The sequence below is a fragment of the Bos taurus genome, chromosome Y, assembly GCF_002263795.3.
Source record: "Bos taurus isolate L1 Dominette 01449 registration number 42190680 breed Hereford chromosome Y, ARS-UCD2.0, whole genome shotgun sequence".
In the NCBI taxonomy this organism is placed as follows: Eukaryota; Metazoa; Chordata; class Mammalia; order Artiodactyla; family Bovidae; genus Bos; species Bos taurus.
The window spans coordinates 46,627,216-46,633,869 of record NC_082638.1 but is presented as its reverse complement, the minus strand read 5'-3'; positions in this window follow the sequence as shown (position 1 = coordinate 46,633,869).

Here is a 6,654-nt window from a genome sequence, read left to right as displayed (position 1 = left end):
GATATTGCACAAGTAGACCCTGATCCATATGTGAAACTGACTTAGATGACAAGGTCCTGAACTACAACTTAATGTTACAGTGCATAAATTATTTGAAAGCATTGGCAAGAAAAAGCATTTTGGACATACAAGTATGTAAACAATTTTGTGGCCATGTGGGTACCACGTGGTTTTAAAGGATGTCCACAAGTCCTTTCTTTCAAGGGTGGATCTTTATACTCCCCTTCACATGTAGGCTGGACTTAGTGGCTCACTTCCAGTGTTAGAATATTGTAGAAATGAAAATGAAGTGTCTGAGACTAGGTCATAAAAGACACTGCAGCCTCCTTGCTCATCCTCTTGGATCACTCTAGAAGCCAGTTTAGTAGTATCTTGACAACACTCATGTAACCCAGTAGAGAGGCCCATGTGAAAGAACTGAGGCTTTCTCCCAATAGCCAGCATGGAAACTGGTTTCAACAGCTATATGAGGAAGCCATCTTGGAAGGAAATCCACCAGCCCATGTCAAGGCTTCAGATAATGACAATCTCATGAAACCCTGAGCCAGAACACTCAACTGAATTACTCCTGGATTCCTTTCAGCAGCAGTATGAGATAATATTGTTTTAAGCTGTTAGTTTGGGGTAATTTGTTATGTAGCAGTAGTTCATTAATGCACTGCCAACCTTGGGCCGTGTATTTATCCCGGGGTGCCTGCCCATTTAGTCCAATCTACGTCAGAATCTGCTAGTTCAGTTTAGAAAACATACCTCACCCTTGATCTGACCACCCTCAGTATCAGATCAAATTCCTTATCACTCACCTCAATATCTTATCAGCCTTGCCTAGCCTCAGCAATGATCTTCTCAGTTGAACCAGAATCCACCCTCACCCTTATGGCCCTCTTAATAAGTTTCCATTCACTGACACCCACTCTGTTGTTGTTGTTCATTGCAGTCTCCCAGTCTCTGTTTGCAATCCCATGGACCCACCCTGTTCCGTAGCTATAAATCCTAGTTGTGTCCCTACTGGAGTCAGACTTAAGCTCAATGTCTCTCCCGTATTATAAGACCCAGCTGTAGTACTCTTACTTTGAATAAAGTTTTTCTTACCACTTTTAGTAAGTGTTATGAATAATTTTTTAACATTTCCAAGTTCTGTTAGTACGGATTATTCTCAAAGGAACACTTTTATACCTTTACTTTTTATACTATATTCATTTGGGAAACAAATTTTTAGAATTAAAGCATTTCATGTTTTTACCATACAAACAGAAAATAGCTTTTAAAATACATTTATATATTCTAAAAAAAATTTAGTAATCTGAAAAGGATGTGTATATAGACATGTCAGTGTATATACACATATACCCTCAGAGCTCCAAGGAAAACTTAATTCTCAGTAAACTATAAATTAAAACATTCAGCCTGCAAAGAGTGAAATCTTTGGAATTAACTTGCCAAAAAATCGTAGAGAATGAAATATTAGTTTAAAAAATGTATACATAAAAATATTTGGGATTTAGATAAAATTTGCTATTTAAATAAAGTTAGGTCAAGCCCTAAACCATCTATTTAAAAAAAAAGAAAGAAAGACTCTGCATCATGTAATAACCTACATTGGAAAAGAACCTAAAAAAGAATAGATATGTATCTGTATAATTAAATCACTGTGATATACATCTGAAACACAACATTGTAAATCAAATATATTTCCATGAAAATTTGTAAAGAAAGCTTTTAAAATACAAGGTTATAAGGAAAAAATCTAAAGAAAGTAGAAGGTATATATGAATTGAAACAAAAATAGAAAACAACAAAAATAAATCTTGTTGGGATAATAAAACAAGAGCTGCTTCTTGGAAAAACAAAATCAGAAACACTGATACAACTGTGGCAATCTAATAAGGGGAAGAGGAGGTTAATTCCAATACTAGAAATGAGAAACGGAATGTGGTTCTGAAAGGATAATGTTCAAAGGATAATGTTCAAGTCTGAATGGAATTACTTTTGTTTCAGGAAAGATCCAGTAAAGTAAAAACCTGGGGAAAGAAAGGGAAAGAAAGAAAGAGGAAGAGAGTCAGGGGAAGAAAGGAAGAAAAGGAAAGGAAGGGAAAAGAAAGAAAAGGAAATGTCTCAACAGATGTTGTAAACTCTCCAATAAAACAATTCTCTTTAAAATCTAAAAACAGAAATAGAAATTCATTAAGCCGTAGCCTCATTGCACTTGATGGTACTAAGAAGAAAAAAACCCATTTACACATCACTGTTTAGAATTTCTGGCAAACACAATATGATTATTTAAAAAAATAGAAATAGAAATATGCCATGTTATTTGTAAAAATATGGACAGCAGAAATATTTTTGTAAAAAACATTTTATTTCTATAAATAGTAATTTTACTTAGAATGTTTTGGCAACATTAATAAAACAATAAATTTTACCTGAAAGAACAAGCAAAGTAGACCATGGAAATTCCCAAAAGCAATTACAAAATAGTGATCTTGACAGATATTCAAACATTTGTAAACAAAACAAAGTGTCATTGCCTGAAAAAAATACAGAGATATCAACAGAAAAACAGAGGAAGCTCCTGAAAGAACTCAACTCGCTATTAACCATATTTTATTTGCAGGCACAGAAACTGACTCAAGTTAATTCTAAGAAGCAAAGCCCTGATGTTATTATCTCTTCTCAGTTTCTGTGTGTGTATGTGTGTGTGTGTGTGTGTGTGTGTGTGTGTAAAGTAGGAAATTTAGGCTGGAGAGGTAAGAAGAGGGTAGAGACTTAAAGTGCCTTTAAGGAGGAGGAGGAAATGAAGAGGGTTGAGGATTTCATTGTGTGATTTGAACAGCACTGGTGAAGCTCAAACAAGGGAGGTAGCAAGCCATGCAGGCCTAGGGGAAGAGCATTTCCAGAAGAACAGCAGTTGCAAAGTTTTTGGGTTGGGAAGAAATGTATTTGCTTAAGGAAAAGCAAGGCCAGTGTTGTCAAAAACAGGGCACCAGTGGGGAAAATAGTAGAGTAGAACGACAGAGAATGGAAGAGAGGAAGTAGTCAGGGACCATATCACTGGGACCTTTTTATTTGGCAATAAATACAACTTGTACTCCTTAGGAGCATACTTCAGAGCAAACAACAGTAACTGTATTCAAAATACTAAGCAACAATAAAAACATATAAAGAAAACATTTCATATTTTTACTATAGAAATAGAATAAAGGAGATAAGAATGCAATAGTCTGTACATTTATTTATACATAGAGTTTTCACCTGAGACCAGGACACAAACACACACACACACACACACACACACACACACACACACACACACACACACACACTTTATACACCTAAAAGTGGTTTAAGCTGACATTTAGCAAAGTGCGTGGGCCCAAGCAAATTAACTGGAAAGGCTTAGTAATATATTCAAAGTGCAAATCAATCAATGAAGCATTGAATAAATAAATACAATCTACTTGTATTTGAATTTACACTCAGGAAATTACCTAAAATGGAGACAATAGACTTACTACAGCTTAGTCATCTGTAGTCCATCCACTTCATGTCTGAGACGGATGCTAACACCTTGGTGATTACCACTTTCCAGCATTTTGTGAAAGCTTAGAGCATTTAAATAAATTGCGGAGGGGGAAAACAAAAGAGTGGGGAGAGACAAAGAGGAGGAGAAAGGAAGAGGAAACGGAGAGATTTCTCCTGGCATAGATATACAGCCAGGATCCCAGGTTCCTTGAATGGTGCACAGAGATTGCTAGGTACCTGTGCCAAAAGTGGAGAAGGTATGGTATTCAACTCGAGGAGGAGACTCAACTCCAGGAACCCACAGAGGAAGACAAGTGTGCTGATGTTCAGGAACCAGTACTTAGAGGGTACACCACAGGTCTGTGAAAGAGCTCTTGGAGACCCCCAGAAAAAAGGTTTCCACAAGTATAATCACAGACTAGATAGTTGGATAGAGTAGAGGAAGGATAATAACTCTATCACCTGATAATTACTGAAATAAACGAGAAAATTCCTGCACATCAGACTGTGTCAAGTAAGACTGAAAATCAGTATTAGTTTGATAAAATGGTAAATTACACACACAAAGAATTAGCTGTTAACTGCAATACATTCGTGTTCAAGGCAAGATAAGATACAAAACTGAAATCTTCACATGTTCAACTAGGGTAAGATACATGTAACTGGGAAAGGTAAGGAAAGGTTCTATAGAGGGTTTAATCACCCTGGACCCTTTGTATCCACTACATTTACTATTCTCAGACAACTCCATTGTAGCCTAAGGATAAGAGAACTAAATTTAGCCCAATTCATAAACTGAACAGATTCCCTGTGTTTGATCCTTTTCAGTTAAAACTATGGGTCCAGTGCAAATCAAACTGGATGTCAAGGCTTTTTTACTTGGGAATCTTAACTGGCTTTATTACAGTGACTGAGACAGATATGGCTACCTCACTGTGACTAAAGGCTAGCCAAATGGGAAAGGGGATGGAATGAATCCAATTCCCCTTTTGATCACTCAACAGGAGGTCCACAGGCACCAGGTCCCATTCTCTTAACTATCTCTGCTTCTCCAACTGCAGTCAATGATAACACAGGGCCTGCTTGATGCTTGCAGGGGCCTCTCACCAAACACAGGCATTTAAATGGTTGGCTTCCTTGAGATGTCCCTGGGCTAGGTAAAGACACTCTGAGACAGTGTTCCTTCTGCCTTGGCTCCATGGCTGGAGTGAATGCATACCTCTTCCTCCAAAGGGACAAGGAGCCACAGCTCTGCATTGACTAAATCCCATGTCTGGTCCAAACTCACATCATAGCTTCTCCATCAACTTCTCCACACCAGGCTTTTGGAGCCAGGGCCCTAGATCAGCAAAACAGAGACACTTCAGAGAGTTCAGCACCACAAGGGACCATACCATAACAAAGCCATTCTAATCTGGCTATACGAACTCTTCCATATTTTCCCAAGGCAGCTTGAAGCTGCTTCCAGTGCAGCGTGTATGGTGGTGGTGAGATGCCGAGTGGTGAATGTGGAAATTCACAGAAGATCCCAAAGTCAGCACAGAGGTGCACTGGGAGCCTGGAGTGGACACCCTTTCAATGATATGCCTTCCCAGGGTAAGGGGAAGGAGTGAAGTGCCCAAGCAATCTCAAACTCAGTGAGTAAAAGGAGCCAGGGGATGGCAGGACCCATGGAACAATGATTCTGAAAAAAGATACTTAATTCACCCTCCCTCTAATTGTATCACCTGGACTTTGGCACTGCAACCACAGCTAATTTGAGGTACACTTGCTTCACTCATGGACACACCGAATCCCCAAATCCACAGTCTCAGGAGGTCACCTGCACATGTCCGACCCAAATTCAGGCTCCACAGCCAGCTTGCATGAGTCTGAGCATCCCCATGGGAAAGGACAGTGTCCTAGATACTACACGACTCTCCCTTCAGGGCCCACCTCCACACCTCCTCTCCACATATGTTTCCGTCAGTTACGCTCATGGAAGAACCTTCCTCCCCAGGGTACTATTTCAGGGGATCATTCCACACATCTTTGCTGATGATCTGCTGGCACAAAGAGTAAGGTGAACCAGCAACCAAGAATTCCATAATCAATCATTAACTGTGCAGGTCTCAAACCACCACTCCTCAACAATCCTGTTCGATTCTGGGCAGTTTTGGCCTGACAATCAGCTGAGAAAGTTAAGGCTCCTAGTGTCCAGCCTGTGGCAGGGTTCTCCCCGTTTGAAGCCCCAGAATCAGTCGACAGGAGTTGAATGACCTGCCCTATACCCTGCAGAAGACAGGGGAGATGGGTGCGGATCCCACAGGTGGATCATCCACACCCTTGCACACCCACACTCTTCACCCCGGGAGCCATGTTTTACAAACAATGTCAAGGTAACCATACGTAGTGATCACCGTGCTCAAGAAGTAGGGGTGGTCCTGAAAGGAGAAGATCACCTTGCAGTGGGACCATGGATGGCTCTGCAACTGCACCTGCCAGGGTAGGGAGGAGGGAAAAGTTTCCTGCTCCTCCTCCTCCTCCTCCTGAGCAGTGGACTCCAAGGAGCAGCAGAAAGGATACAGCTATGGCCCAGAAGCAAGGGATGCCCTGCAAAATGGCGCTCCTCCGAGCCAAGTCAGGCTTCCTCCTCTGATGGTTCTTGCTCATGCACCGAAAGTAGGCCCCACAGTTTTTCTCATGCTCAGACCTCAGTTCCACCTTCAGGGTGGCCAGTGCCTGCAATGCATCTTGCCCCGGAAGCTCAGTCGATCTCCCAGGCCTTTCCTGGCCCTGTTCCTCCACCATCTTCTCTTCAGCTCCTGGGAGGACCCCTATTGCTGCTCTTCATCTGCCAGAATTTCCACCTCCTCCGTGATGTATTCTGCAGGCAGCTGGACCCCCTGCCCAATACCCGCTGCATCTCCATCCACCAGGGGCTCAGTGTCTTCCACCGCCTCCAACCTGAAGAGGGTGGCCTCTTTTCCTGGCATTACAACTGGTAGCTCCAAGGTCCCAGCCACGAAAAGCATCAGGAAGGCAGGCCATGGGCCCCAGCACCCTGAACACCAGGGCTTACAACTAAGATGGCCTGGGGCCCCAGGACACTCCTGCATTCCTCTGAACGCCTCTGACGCTCCTCTTGGCCCT